Genomic DNA, 16,532 nt, shown 5'->3' with positions numbered 1-16,532 from the left:
TAATGGATACGTCAAAAGTTACGACAAGATATCGAAGGTATGTTTGACTTCTATAGCACGGGAATACTGCGTAAGGGAAAATGGATCGTCCACAGTCCGACGAACTTGGTAGCTGTGCACGTGACAGCAACTACGTCTCTTTACAACTTCCGTGCACTTCATTTTAAAGCTCGATATGAAAAATAAAGTTATTGGCAGAAATATCGACGTTAAAAGTAGAAACAGTCTCGCAAATAAGGTTTCTTTTTATACATTAGCGAAAAACCTATCTTCGTATCCCGAATACCGTACTAAGAAGAATTTCAACGCTGATAAAACCATCTATAGATAGAATTCCATCTGCGAGGAAATTAATATTACAGTGGAAGATATTTAAACATCCCACACAGTTCTTCGAGCTGCTCCATTTAATTAAATTATAATAATCCACTCAACGCAGAATGGTGTTTTAATTAATTAGACATTGATAATCACCAAAGGTCTACTTGCTGTCTGCTACAGCCAACACGGCGTACCATTTAATTAATCAGTTTACTAATTTCTGTAAACTACTTCAATTAGTTTACAAATACTAAGCCGTTGAACGCAACCGAACTTTAACCGAATTAAATCTTTATAGTCGTTGGCGATTAATATGTTTTACTCGTCAACGAAATATTTACGAAGGAAGGAAATCATCGACTCACGTATCACGGTAATGAGTGACGATCGACACGCTTTAAGCCGCGAAATCGTTAGACAAATCATTAGCGTGAAATCAATTATACAGCCGGATTCGTTTAATTCCAATAAACAGTGGTATGCTATGTGTGGTTTACTGATTACAAATCCACATAATACGATATCCGTGTGCTCCCGCTAATGATACCTACGAATTAAACTAATACACCGCGAATTCAGCAAGCGATTAGGCTAAAACGCGTTCGAAGTAGGTCAGTCCATTCCATTCATCGATCGTTATAATCTTATCTATCTCAAGTATATTCGTATATTCTTTCTCATCTCTCGTTCGTTAAAAGAAAGTTCGTTTGCAAGATAATTTCCACAAAAATTAGAGCCTAATACCATTACGAGGCGATGAATAAATATTCGATCGTATTAACGATCCGACCAGATGGACGTCACGAAACAGCAAATCGAATCTAATTAACCTCTGTTCGCTCGATCAACCCCCTGAATTCCGAGTACTCCGGATACGAACGTTTGATACAAACGACGTCCGATTTAGTACGATTATCATGGCGTACAGAATATTTTGCATACTATCGCGGAATATCAATTAGACGATGTACATACATGTGACGTACAACGGGAGAATATTTCGAAGAGAACGATCGAACTGTGAGTAACGAACATCTAGTTAGGGAAGATTAGGAGAACAGTCGATCACTGAGAAGAAGATGAAATTGAAAGTTTCGTGTCGTCTTTTTATTCTATCAAATATAATTTTCATTATTTCGTCGAAAACTGCAGGACTCTGAGGCATGCCTAGAATCTTATTCGCGCTAATATACATATTTTCTATCGAACAGCACAGAAATGGACGCGTCGAGTTACACGTACGTACGCTACGTACGCAACGAGACAGTCGTATTACAAGTAATTATAACGTACGATCGAACGAGCGAACAAACGAATCAACGATGTTAATTTCAATTACCCGTTTTAACAGGCGAAACCAGGCCAATCGTGGCAATCTCCACTTTTTAATTTCCCATTATCACTGGACGTGATCGTTATCCCTGTAGCCGACCTCCGCACCTCTCCCGCTCTGTCAAACGCTTAAACGGTGCGAAGAAACGAAATGAAAATTCGCTTTCCAGAGGCTGTTCCCGGATCAAATTCCCGAAATGTAATTCGTCCCGTAATTCGGTACGTAGCTCGGAATAATTGATCACTCGGCCCGATCATTGATTACCGTCATATAAACAAGTGGCAGGAATTTCGATCACGTATTCTCTCTGTGCATCTGTGTGCGCGTTCGCGATTCTCTACGCGTATACCTACGTTTGTAACGTCGCGTATTTCGGTAATAGCCGGACCGTCCTGGTGTCGCAGTTAATTACGACAGAAAGGATTTCGCTGTGCGCCACCGCCGCGTCGGCCTGGATTTTCTCTTTCCGGACAATTCGACTTGTCCTCCGGCCGTAGAAACACACGGTCGTCCGCATTTCCTGCTCGAAGCGCGCAATTTCACCACGTAACTTCGACGACGCACACCGCCAGTTTTTCTTTCTTTCTCCCTCTTCTCTCTCTTTTTTAATTCTTCCGCTTATTAGCCTTGCTACGTCGCGTCGCGCTGACCGCGCTTCTACACCGCTCTCCCCACTTTCCACAGTTGTTTCGTCCCTTTTGGACTCGACTTGAATAATTTCCCCGCTTTATGGCGGTTTCAGCGGTGCACATGAATTCTTTTGCCGCACGTTGCCGAGTATCGGACCAGTAGTTGCGGTTTTCGCTATTTCGTGCAACGTCCGAGTGCTAGCTGACTTTTTAACGAATTTAAGTTTGGTTTACTCCGCTTGTAATTAAATGTTATGAAATATTCAAACGAGAATCGGTCTCAAGATTCGTAAGATTTCCTCTTCTATCGTGGAACGCTCCGATAGTTCATTATTTTTTCATACTCGATTGTTTCGTCTTTCAAAACGAATTTAAATAATTTCTCTGCCCTTTTTTCTAATATTTTTGTTACGCGTATACGAACCTTCTTCTGGCGAAAGAATATTTCCTTAAATTCCTTTGTTCGTTTTTCTGAAACGATTTATTTTGCTTTGAGAAAATTTCAACAATTAATTTTTCTTCAATATCGTCTCGTTGAATATGCATGAAAACTTTATATGGAATTTCCGACTAATTCCTTTTTATTTACCAACGTGTGCGACGTCTCTCTATTATCCTAGCTAATTCTATCTTAATCGATTTCATACCATGAAATATTTCAAGCAAGCGTTTTACTCTAAATTGACGTTGGCAACTGTTATAAATATACAAATTTCCTACGGATGCACAGAATTTTTTATTATTCGGTATACGTCTGCAATTAATCGTTACGTTGATCGATTGATCCATTAAATTATATAAATTAGATGGCGAGACGCGTCTCTTGCTAAATCGATCGTTTAATATTTATGTCAAGCTATACTTGGGACAGAAATTTTTTAGATACGATCGCACAATCTTTCGTGCTTTTCACGGAATATTTTGTCACCGTTCGTTAAATATACGCTATAGCAGTCGAGGAAAATTGGAGATCCTGATTATGTCAAAGATTTTCTAGGTATCGGATAACGATAACTCTAACCGTCGTACGACAGATTTTCAGCCAAGAAACAAAAGAGAGAATAATTCTAACAGGCGAAAGCCGTATCCGATTAGCACGAAACACGATGAATCCTCGGATGCTTTGAACCGGACGTCCTTCCGGCGTGTCATAGCCGATGCGCTTGAATCGCTGGGGGAACCCGTTAAACGATTTCTATGATATCCTTCCATGGACTTTTGACGTTCACGCGCAAAGAATCTGCCAAGCAACTTGAATGGACACGCAAAGAAACTCGGTTTCGCAACGCTGCTAAAATGCCAGAGCCATAGCTTCTTTCTTTTTTCACAACGTGCGTCCTTTGAGACTTTAAATCCACGTCAGCCTTTCGCGAAAAGTCAGCTCGATAACTTTTCCTTTCCACCTTACTTTAATTCCGCGATTCTTTTCCTCAGCTATGCTCGCAACTACGCCCGAAACGTCATCTATAAAATTATATGGCCGATGATCTTTCGTAAAAGAATTTTATCCATTTCAAAATGCTTTTTCGTTATAAACGTACGTATTTATTACGACCAACAACTTTGATTCGTCCAAGCTTATGGTTTTTGGGGGAAAAAAAAGATTTGTAAAGATATCCGTTACCCGTTAAACGTATTTACATTACGTTTATCGCTACCATATCGTAAAAACGTTAATTGTCGTGTATTTCGTCCGCTATGAGTTGCAAAAACTTGACGAGCTACTTTTTACAAAATCTAGAACGATAACACGTTAAAACGATGCGTTGCAGTTTACCTTGGCAATTATTTATGGTGTCAATGGAACCGCTTGATGAATATGCTTTTTTTCCCGTACGGGTAAATAGGGATAAATAGGAAGCAATAGCAGCGGGACCAAAGCGTAGCAAAGAAGGAGAGACTGGCAGAAAACGTGAAAGAAGGTCATTAGTAAAATGAGATAGCAACGTAGACGTTGTTGCATGATCAAGATGGATGACTATTACGAACAATATTTTTGGTTAAGAGATAATTCTATTTTCGCGCGTAGCTCGAGAATCTGTTCAACTATGTTATTTCGAAACATATTCTAATTGTAACTAACATTCGTTTGTTTTAGCGACGTTTGAATATTTTAATTTAACTTAGAAAAAGTTCACCGGAAATGATGTATAATCGATACCTTAGGGATGTATTGCACGTGTTTCCAATCAAATTGACAATATTTTGAAATTTGCGAAATTAACGTTCTACGTTTCACGTAATCGATCTCGCGTGATATTACTTTTCGTCAACAGCATGGAACATTCTCACCAAACTTTGCAACGAAAGAAAAAAGAAAAAAAAAAAGAATAAAGAAGAAGAGAAGGAATGGTAGAAAGGAAGAAAATTTTAGCGCGTTCTTTCGCGTTTTTCCGCGATTTTCCGCGCGCGAAAATACCAGTCTCGATACTTTTTTTATTGTATCAGGTCGTCGTCGTTCGTTTCGAAATATTTCAAACCCGGCTGATCGAACTTGTACCTTCTATTTTCTCCGAAACACAGGCAACCCTGTTTTAATTAAACTGTATATGTCGTCGGTCGAACAAATTCAATCCCACTGGTTTATCTAGGACCGTGACCCACATTGTTCTCGACGGTGTCTGCACTCTTGCTTTCGTTTTTTCCCCCTCTGTCTTTTGTTAGCTCTTTTTATTATTTTATTATGCCCTTGATACATATGATCGGCGATTGACGCGAATAAACTGGTGGAAAAGCGTTGATAGGCGAACCTCGAATCTACGCGAAACTTGATCTACTCGTTATACGATTTTATGATCGACCATTGAATTTTATGAATATGTTTGTACAATCTTTTATGAATTTTGTCGCGAAGCAAAGCAGAAATTACAACAACTGGTATATGTTTCACGTGCAAAAGCTAATAAGCTTTACGATAAATAGAAATATCACTATGAGAATTAGTTAACTACGAATTCCTAACATCTTTGAAAAGCTTCGTTGATTTCGAGATGGTTTACCCAAATTATCGATAGATGTCCCAACAATTCTTTCAACGTTAAATATTCTAACGATAATACATACTGGCTCGATAATTGAATTTCCATACTTCTAAAAAATTGTTTATTTAAATCTACTAACGGAGAAAATTCTAAAATTTCTAAATCGATAAATATCGTCGCGCGTTTCGAATAAAAGCAACAGCCGTGAAGAATTTTGGCTGACGGTTCGAACGTTTGAACAGCGAAAAGAAATTCAATCGAAATATTACGTGATTGGAGAGGGTCACAGTGTGCGCGACCATTCGATGCGTTTCTTCGAACGAATTACCGATTGCACGCCGCGGTGCGCCGGTTATCCTACGGTCGAAAGGTTCATTCGTCGACGAAACATTCGTTCCATCATTTATACGTTGCTCTCTTGCGCGATAAAGTTCGTTGCGTTCCCCAGTGACGAATCGTTCTGTCCAATCTGTACCCAATCAAAGATTTAACGACGCTGCACGAGTGAAACATAAAACTATAGACCGTACTATACGTTTCATCCTGTATAAGCGTCGAAGCATTCCATGTTCCAGATTTTCGGTTATAGCTGCTCGGAAACTCGATAATTTTATCAGCTCAGATAGAAAATTGTGAAAATTTCTACGCGGATGTACCTATATAAAGCACCTAGCACTTACATTTTACAAAACGTGATACCTTTCAGTGGCTGCGATCGTATTATTCGAAAAATTCATTTTTTTCGTAGTACGTGCTTCGTACTTTGGTTTTTAACAGATTAATTACTAAAATACAGTTTTTCCTCTCAATAAGCAACTCGCGATCCTCTCTTTTCTATTTGAGCTCGTCGACGGAACGAGAAATCCGAGAAGGAGCCAGAGGTTCGTGAAAGCGAGAAGCCATAAATTTTTGTGGTCGAACGAACAGTCGTGAACATGATTTAACAGAAGACGAATAGAATACGCGCAATGCTTTTTTTGGTATTAGCGATCCTCGCGTGTTATACGCTACTCGGCCGATCGCTTTGCGATCTGCCGCTATTCTCTCTTCTCCCGTTCGAGAACAAAGTCAAGCCGAATAGCATATTCGTCTCGCGATAACTAACCGTACGGTCTCGAGCGTGTTGCTTATTTCCAGCAAAGGCTGTACAGATAGGATCGTTATTTAGAAGTTTACCCCTATATACGTACGTGAATATATATATATATGTATTCAACAGATTGAGTTTCACGACATATTCGAACATCATGAAAATCAGCGTTGAGGAGTAAAGCTCCAAGTATGTAATTAGCAAATATAGCTGCCATTTTATACGGTACATGTTAGGAAGACAAAGAGCAGTATCCGTTAATGTAAGAAAAATCAAGCAGCGGTTTATGTAGTGAAATATAAAACGGGATGTGAGTTATCCTTTCCACGAATCAATTTCTCGTTGCTCTTCACCGCCAGTGGACAAATTGTTTAGTGAAAAGAAAAGAATGCACGAACCCAACAAAGAGGAACAAGTAGCAAAAGGACGTGAATCGATACGAAGATTCGGTCTTGTCCATGCACAGTTGGATAGTCAGAAACGTCCGTGAAACGAGTTGCCAACGTTCAGCAGCTTTGACTGCACTTTTTCTGGGTAAAAGCGAGCTGCTTACCGATCGTTTAAATTTCGGATCACTGGTTCGGAAATAGAGACCCTGTATGCCATTAAAACTATACGGCCTTTCAGATCGGTCCACTTTTCTCCTTGCGCCCGGTTCTCGTCGATCCGTCTTTGCCCTCTTTCCAAGGTAAAGCTTCCTTGACTTTTCGCGAGATTCCAATTAATGATTCCAATAGGGAGGAGCCAATGCATGTCCATTCACCGAGCTGTTGCTATTGTCTTCCAAGTGGTATAACTTTGAGCTCGAACGCGGTGTATAAAGATCGGAGAAGTTTGGCCCATAGTTTAGGGAGAATGGTAGTATTTTAAAGAAAATTCTCGATAGAGCCAAGTAACTTGTTCGAGACTTTTAACCTCTCTCTCCTCTCTCTCTCTCTCTCTAGCTTGCTCTTCGAGTGTTTAGTAATACATGAAATATTCGAAAAGTAATGCCTAAGCTAAACGAGAAAAAAGTAAATCGCGTAGTTGGAAGTCAAGTTACAGAAAAAAAGCAAGCTAATATTATTCAAACTGTGACGTAAGTTTATGTATTTGTCATTTGAAAGTATATCGTGTAAGAGTTTGAAATATCGTAAAAGAGGGTAGTGAGAAAAATTTAAACGTGAAAAATTTATACGTGAGACGTATACGTATATAGCTATTTAAGTTCAAGTCATGAAAAACATGTTTCTTCCATCGCGTTTCGTTACCCTATTAAGAATATTAAACTCCTTACATCTTTATAGAAATCAATTTCGTGGTCTTTCGTCCCGGCCACGCAGAATTTCTGTTAGCCTATACCAAGATATTTCCCGATACATGTCTAGAATGAAAAAAGTCCATCGACGAGAATATTCTTTTCACGACCCCATGGGATTAATAGAATAACTGTGCTACCTCAAAGAAATCCTACATCCTGCTCTACGAAGCAGAAAAATCGTGTGCCTGTCGGATGCGAAAGCAAGCCACTTTTATCGATTCGAGACATTTTCGCTACAAAACTGACACTCTGCGTTTCTTTTATTTATGATAAAAAATATGTGTAAATTTACGATATTACTATGAAAATCTCCGCAAAGAACAAAAGGCACGCGTAAATCTTAATTTATATATTATAATCTTCTTCGATAGGATTGTTCTGTTTTCAAGAAAAGGAAAGCAAAACACACGACCCATATTCGATACGTTTGGAAACAGGAAAGCTCTAGAGAATCTAAAGGGCGGATTTATTCAAGACCACTGCTCGTATCAACGTGTATGCGACAGTTAATAAAAACGATGTCGTTGCATGACGCGGAAAAATGGTGAACTCGGGTGTATGGGACGATAATCCGCTGTAGACTTTCGCCGTTGTGGTTGAATGAATATTCACGAACGAACGCTTGGGCAGATTTTCGAGAACAATAATTACAGGATCGCGGTTGTTACGTATGTCGAAATTATGATTTCCGATAATGGGAATATTCGGTAGGAAATATCGAACGTTAACGCATGCATTGAAAATCGTTATAAATGGCTGTAACTGACCTTTTAAAGTGATCGTAAACCAAAGTTTGTAAAAGCTGCTAATTGCTGATACAATTATCCTTCTACAGCGGATTATTATTAACGCGAAGGGTCATGAATCGAACGTTAAAATCTGTACTAGTGATATCGCTGGTAACGCACAGCTACATTGATTATTTATTTATTTATATTCTGTTAACCTAATCGTTTCATTTATAATGTTCTTTCAGCCAATTTACGTTAGGGAATTCTATTCCATCTACGATTTACATCGTCATTATGAAAACCAAGTCCAACGATTTGCTCGACGTTATTCCCGACTTCTTTTTCTACGCAGATCTTGCACAATTTTATGAAGTGTGGAGAGATTGAGATATTTTAGAATAACGTCATAGAATAAAGTATTCCTTTCTTTGAATTACACAACTTCTTCATTGTCCTTGACCAAACCGACGATTACCTATTTCACTTATTTCTTTGAGTAACGCGGCGTTTGCGTAATTTTTACATTTTTTTTTTTTTGTTTGATCGCTTGATTCTTGCTGGATTAAATCGTTAGGTTCGATCTAAGCTCGCTGCGTTTCTCCTTATTTTCTTCGCTTTCAAAGTCATAGTTTTTGTACGAGGAAATAAAATAACAACTGGTTCGGTAAACCAGTCACGGAGTCACAGTTGATTTAAATCCATTTGGGTAAACTCAGAAATAGCTCGGTAAGAATATTTCATGGCCAATATTTCATGAAAATACCCAATATGCCACGGTTTTTACGAAACTTTACCGAACGTACATGTTTCCTCGTCTTTGTATTTATCTTGCGAATTTGTTTTCACGGAATGGCTCTCGTGTTTGTTGATGTTTTACCGTATCCTCGTATCTTCCAGTCCGCCGTGTTTCTTATTTTCTTTTAGAGTGGACATCGACGAGTTTCTCGAGAAGGCATTACCGTGCCGCGAACGTGTATTCGCTTTTACAAGCTTTCTGTTAGAAAAACGTGTTTCCTCGAAAGAAAGAATCGCCTTTTTTCGACATTCGTTCGCCGAAGCTAAAATTCTTCTACGCCATTTTAACCTCTAGAATACTTTCCATCTCTATATTCACCATCGATCCGTGATCGATACCCGGCACTTATTGCTCTATTATCCGTCTTCCGCGAAAACTTTGCTTTATGCGATACTTTAGATTCTCTGATACATTTATTAAAAGAATAAAGAGCAAATGATACGATACATCATAAAGTTATCAACGATGTAAATTGAAAACACTTATTACGCTGAGGCTTATAAATGCCACTATTCTATCGCTGACTTTTATTGAGTGAACTACGTTTCATGGAACCTTTGTACGCATCTCTCTCTCTCTCTCCTGTTTACGCAATAATGCCCTCGCTGGGATATCGTACGCGAACTACTGTCCCACTCTCGAGGATGGTTTACAGGCAAGTAACCTATAAAAAAACGAGATATATTTTACGAGTAGCGTGGATATTTTCAACGGAGAAATAAAAACGCTCTGCCGTCGAAAAAGCATCGATATTACGGGATAAGAGTTAACGCCATTTATACAGTTTCTATATCCTTTCTTCTTGTCGCATAAAAAATATTTGCCAATCTTTGTGCTCCGTTACCTCTCTTCATCCGCCATTTCCCTCTCCTATGCATTTGGTTAAAAGATTTTGCATCCTCGACAACTTTTCCACTCTTTACCGTTTTTTCGTTCCATTTATCCAGGAAAAATTCATAAAAAAGAAGGAAAACGAGAGGAGATGGACTGGGTAGCTCTATGATCTTCCTTTTATCTAACCGGAGAATTTTTCAAAATGTTTTGCAGTTGGATCGCGAGACTTTTGCGCGACACCTTCGCCATCGCAACCTTCTTTCCTTTCATCTTAAATTCGATTTAGCAGACGACCCGACGACGATACGGTGTCTCGCTAGATGTTTCGCTGTTGTTTCCAATCTCCCTGTTCCCGTTGTCCGTTGCCCTTTATTGTCGCGAATCGCGGAACGTTAGCACATTTCGATATTTCGTGCTCGAGGCCGTAAAAAAATCGACGCTGAATTGAATTTCGATCGGCCCGGCACGCCGCGCGCGCTTTTTTCCTCCGGCTCGATCGAGGATCATTTTTCCGACTCTTTTGTCGGGATTTAGTCGACGAGGCCCGATTTTTGCTCCTCCCTGCAGCTTCCAAAATTTTTTCCATCGATACCCCCGCTCGTTCTTTTGTTCCAACCTCTTCTCTCACACCGTTTTCTTTTTTTCAACTGCTCGATCGAGGCAAGAAAGAAAGGAAAAAAAGAAAATTCTTCTCGTGGAATGGTGATTGCTGCTAGACCGGTGTACTCGCTCGAGCAAACTCCACCGGGGAATATCGCGCTTTTAACGCGATTTATCTTTCGAGGTTGAACACGTTTAACGAGTTTTAACTCCGCTTCGCGACTTGCTATTCTAAGCCATTTTTCCGGACGTAACTTTCGGTCGGTGGAAGCGGCGCAATGCGGTATTTCCTGTTTCAACGAAACCTATTGCGATTTGCAAAGATTAAATTTATTCAACGGAATCTATCGACGTGCTTTCAAGCTCGTTACCTGAACCGATATACCGTGAGTGAAATTTTTAGATACACCTACAGTGGACAAGATTATTGTTCGTTGAAAATGACTAAAATTGCTTTCGTTCGTCTTTCGAAGACGATCAAAATTAGAGATAAAGAACAATACGATGTAAGTTCTCCAAGAATAGTTTTCCTATTCTTTTTTCTCTAAAATTACGACTATGGGCATTTGATAATTTCGGTAAGTCTTAATGTTTTTAGATTAGTCTAATCTAATTAGTCTAGATCAGAGATATATAAAAGTCCTAAGAGTGCTATTAGAAATGCAAGAAAACTGATCGTTCAACTTTTAAGAAAGAAGAAACAGTATTCATACACCGGCAGTAAAGAAGTTGGCCTACTGAAACACGCTTGCCTCGACATATCTACGTTTACGACACAGAATGTACGCAACAGGCAGCAAACGCGCTAAAAGTGAACTAAAATCAGTATGCTATCTTTCATTACGACGTCCTGTAAGTTTCAAAAGTTTCAACAATATGCAATTTTTACACGACATATTTGCAACGAGAAATACGGTGAAAAAGTCCACGGAATGATCATCGATACCTGTCTTTGAATCAACTAGTTGTTTTTACATGTGCAGACCGTAATTCGTATTCTTTGAACGAAGAAAAAGAGGTCTCTATCCTGCACGCGGAATCGCAACAACGAACGAACGAACGAGATAACAGGGTAATTGCATTACCCAGCCGCAGATACGTGATCGTTTAATAAAACTCAGCCATTTACCAGCTCCGTGTTGTACTTGCTAATTATCTTTTACTAGCGATTTGGAATCGACTCGCCAAACTTGCAAGTTTTTCCACCGCTTGATCCAGCGAGCAAACTAATACGTTTTTGCGGCGACGGAATCACCCTGACTGGGAATAACGATAGAAGAGATACGCTGACTCTGCGGCGTGTCTTTCGGTTAGAAATGAATCTTAAGGAGGAAAATTGGAGGAAAGTTTGCCTATGCAAATGTGAATACAATTACCGTTGTTTCTTCTATCAATCGTTGAGATAATTCTCAAGAGTCTGGTTTGAAATGAATTAATTATTATTAAACGTAGCAGGAACTTGGTTCGTGTTGCGTAATAAATGTCGTTTAGGAAATAAAAGATATCAACGAACGTAACTTGTTTAAAAATATAAAATTCTAATTAAAGAAAGAATCGTGACAATTGGGAAGATACGCGCCATGTTATTTTGTTAATCGTAAAGTAAGTTTGTTCATTGACTTCCTTGTTATTTCGAGATTAATATTGCAAAAAAAATATATATATATAAACGAAAACAATCATAGAACGTTTTACGATATTAAAATGGCTAGAAAAAGATCTCATCGAAGAGCGATATTTATCGTGCGATAGCTTACCGTGTATTTGTTAGAGTTTTTCCAATGTATAGTGTTATATAAAATACATGGAATGCTGGATCAACAGAACTGCTTTACAAGTCCTCTTACCTTCCATAGCCTTCTGCTTCTAGTAGCACAGCTAGCACGATCAAAGCAGGTTACATCAAATAACTCTAAATAATTAGATAGATCGGCAAACACCGCTTGCTTCACCCATCCTAAGCTACTTGGTTACAGGGTAGATTCCACGACTCTTAACCAAATCGTCTGTCAAGCTTGTTTAATTTCGTTCTCCATCTTCGGTCAAAGTACATTAGTAGCTGCTTAAGTAACTTAAAACATTTTAAATATTTTAATATTCGACTTCGTACGACGCGGCTATTGCAAATCGTCGAGCTACGAAGTGTCGGCGATACGACCGTTTAGAGTTTAGAGGATGCCTGAGGTTCTGGCGGCACGCGATTCGACATCGCATTGCCAAAGAATAGAGACACTGCACCGCGAAGCGAGGCAGACAGCCATGCCTTTTGGTACGAGAACCGTGACTCTGTAACAGTGAGAGACGACGCTTGAACTTTGCCACTCGGAATCTTGAGGAAAAATAGATCTTGAGTAAGAAAATACAGAGTTCGAACGCTTGGAACGAACACAAAGCGGCCTTCGTTATCCTCGGCTGTAGAAAAAGGAAGCGTGAACGCTCGAGGCTGGCATAAATTTGAAGTCCTCCTCCGTATGGTGTGTCATATGCCGGGCCTCGACGTTCTGCGATTGCGACGCCTGGTATTTTCCGCTATTCTTTGTACGATCATCGATCTGGACGAGCGTCCAAGTAAAATCACGCGAGTTCGTGATACTACTCGGCTTTGGTATTTTCTTACGCTGACAGTGTGATTATTTTTCTAACATATCTCTAACGCAAAAGCTTCGATGTATCGTTCAATTTCCAAAATGTAAGATGTTTCAAACAGTCCTTTGGAACGAATCTCGAAAATAAAGTGCTTCATCGAAGGACGAAACGTATACTTTGCGATCTTGATACATTCGTCAAATGTCAATTAATGGAAAACGACATGCTTTGTCCGTCATTAAGCAATGGTATAATTCTAAAGTTACAGAATCAGCTTAAACGAAATTTGTTGTACCTTAAGAAGTTGTAGAGTTACTGTGCAAATTTTTTCGAAGGTGACGACGGTTGTCATCCTTGACGCGTTACTCTGTAAAGTTGAATTTCTGTCGTTATTACTTTTGCAACTTTGAAGACGTTTCGTACAACAACGTTCTGCAGGGGCCTTTATAACTAGTTACCAAAGTTTCTTTAAATCGGAGAACGTGATGCCCGGTACCAGTAACCGATAGTTTGCGAACTTACATAGATCTGCTGACATTGTTTTGCTTCTTTTAACAAATAATAATCACATTTACTTTCCTCCTTTTTGTGTATGCGTGTGTCCTTTACTCGATTTAAATGTTAATTGGCCCGAGAGCTTGTTAATCCGTTTTCCCTTTTCGTTATAACGAGACGTTATTAAAAATAATAAACACGAGGGAAACAATCGAGTTGAATATATTTCCCACTCTTGTTTGCCTGTAATTCCTCGTTTTGTCGTATCTTGCGATCCCAATCAGTTCGTTAAAACGATTCAAATGTACTGATAAGCGTTTAATAAAATGTATTTTCGCTTATGCTAGCATATCGGAGAGAGTTGACTATCTAAGCTGATATATATAGAGTTGCACAGCTGATGTAACGAACGTGAAATTTAAGGATGGCGGAAACGATCCGCGAAGAAAAACTAACAGCTAAATTATAATAAATTACATACGCAGCAGCGAGAAGGACGTTGTCTTGTTACCATCTGCTTTTGTTGTAAAAACAGTCGCTCGTTTATCTTCCACGACAAATTAAGTCTAATTACCAGGGTATGATCGCGCGTAATTACGTTATGTTTCGTCGTTGCTTAATTAACGTAAGTTCGTTCGCGGGATTCGCCATATTCCTAACGTCCGCGCCAGTCGAGAAACATTTATTCTTGAGTAAATTAAAGTTATTCGTAAATGCGTCGAGTAATGAACGCTCTTGTAAAACGGAAAGCGAATAGTTGGCGTACGAAGGGAATTTCGAGAAGAGGCAGGGAACAAAATTGGAAGAAAACGATATCTCCTTCCCGTGTAAACATCTCTTTGCACGACCACGTATCGACTTTCAAGATTTTGCCAAGTTTCGTTTACACGTAACGTTTGCGTACCAATAAACGCAAACAGGAAGTAAATTAATTAGCAGTCAAATATTTTCGTTGGTTAAGACGCACCTTAGGATGAAGTAGCGGAAGTAACTTTAATGATGTTATTTGTGTCGTATACGATGGATTCCGTGTGTATCGAGACTTAACGAATAACAATTATTTGTGCTGATCTTAAACTTTGTTAACGATATTGCATATTATATCGTGTATATATATACGTATTCAGGATATAAAGAAATGGTACTTCGTGAAAACTTACCACGAACACGAGATGGAATGTTGGTCCGATGTTAGAGACAGCCTAGAACAGAAATAATTTCTTTTATGCAATATTTGAAGAACGGAGGATCGTAAATTTATATAAAAATTGTAAACTTGTTTAAATTAATCACTATTTCTATGATCCATCACGCTTATTCGCATAATAATTCCCATAAGCGCTTCTTCTTCGTTAATAGCTTCTTCCTATTTACTTCAAATTTATTTGAAACACTCGCGATATCTCAAATGTCGTTGCTATTTACGTTTATGTTATTTAAGCAACGAAACTAAAAATTGTTAGGCTTTCTGTCACTTATTAACAAGTTTTTTAAAAATGTCTAGCCACGGTAGCGAGTAGAGAGTTAAGAGTATAAATTCGTGGCTGGCGAAAGAAGAGTAAAGGATGAAGATGGCGGAGAACGGGAAGAGAGGTGCGAATTTACGAGACAGGTACGCGGATGGTTCCATGCTCTGCTTTCATCTGGAGCAACAACAATTCCGGGGATCCGGTATGCTGGACCTCTCGTCACTTGCAGACAAACAGTTTCGGTAGTTTCGCAGCTCGTTCACGCGGTATGCGTGTTAGCTAGCGTTCTTGCACACCGGAACGCACCAGATAACGCTGACCTGAAAAACTATGCAGCCCGCCATAGATCGTCATTATCTAGAGGAACAGCCGGGGAAAGAGACCAGGGAGAACAGGATGCATTTGTCCCGTTCTTTCCGGAGGACGCGAGAACCGTGTATCTCTTTCGGTGGAAGAGCGTTGCTTGAATATGCGGGATGAACCCGTACATATGCACACGCGTACCAAATATGTCAGAAGATTCTGCGAGCGGAGTGCATAGACGCCGGATCCGATCCATTTATCTTAGATATTCCGGTTTTAGACTATCTTCAAGGCAAGTTTTACGACAACCAAGAGAAAGGACGATATCGTTTTCAATGGGATCTAGATAATCGAGATACGCCACTTACCGACATAAAATCAATAATTGCACGACATTTTTTGTCGCAACGTTAAATCGCAAAAGATATTGTATTTAAAGCTAGCAGTCGTATATCGACGGACCACGGAGACGATGAAACTGCGAGAAAAACAAAGTCAAATACAAAAGTTTGAGACATTACAAAGCTTTCCACGGAATACATACATATATGCACGATCGAGTTATTCTTTCTTTGAATTATAGTTCGAATAATACATCGTATTTGCCATGCATACGGGTACGAGAATTCTCACATATTTTATACCTATTTTCTAATGGATCAAAAATAACTACCCACTATACGCGAAACGTTGAAGTGGATTTTTATCAAGAAAAATAAATGAAACGATATCGCGCAACGAACTTCGAACGGATTAACGAGTTCTAATAGGGTTCTCGTAGCATTCTAGTAGCCGCAAATTCATTTAATAAATTTCGTCATTTTTACCTCCGTTCAATCAAACGAATGTAAATGTAATAAATGCGATATCGTCTCCATAAATTCCATTTGCTCGAAGGAAAGAATTATCTGTATCTTTGCAACCACCGTGCAATAATTTTGTACCTTCTATTTGCACCCCATGCGTTATTACTCTTTGCGCAGATAGATTCGATATTTATTTTCTAGAAAGCAAGAACATATAGAAACATTTGAACATTCGAGACGCGTATAAAATCGCAAAGT

The 16,532-nt window shown here is 39.1% G+C and overlaps 1 protein-coding gene and 1 long non-coding RNA gene across 8 annotated transcripts in view; one reads left to right on the top strand and one right to left on the bottom strand.

Annotated features, from left to right (window-relative positions):
- Positions 1-16,532, top strand: part of LOC132906715 (uncharacterized) — a 350,670-nt gene that overhangs the window by 113,260 nt on the left and 220,878 nt on the right. The gene's annotated exons all lie outside the window — the stretch shown is intronic.
- LOC132906707 (zwei Ig domain protein zig-8-like) overlaps positions 1-16,532 on the bottom strand; it is a 238,931-nt gene that overhangs the window by 102,312 nt on the left and 120,087 nt on the right. For 5 of the 7 annotated variants that reach the window (XM_060959127.1, XM_060959131.1, XM_060959132.1 and 2 more), the window contains exon 2: positions 14,857-14,898. The exons of the other annotated variants lie outside the window; for them this stretch is intronic. The gene's annotated coding sequence lies outside the window, so the exon portion shown is untranslated. The remainder of the gene's footprint in view (positions 1-14,856; positions 14,899-16,532) is intronic. 7 annotated transcript variants of the gene reach the window in all.

This window comes from Bombus pascuorum, chromosome 5 (assembly GCF_905332965.1).
Source record: "Bombus pascuorum chromosome 5, iyBomPasc1.1, whole genome shotgun sequence".
In the NCBI taxonomy this organism is placed as follows: domain Eukaryota; kingdom Metazoa; phylum Arthropoda; class Insecta; order Hymenoptera; family Apidae; genus Bombus; species Bombus pascuorum.
Note: the sequence above shows the minus strand (reverse complement) of the source record. Positions and strands in the feature narration are given on the sequence as shown.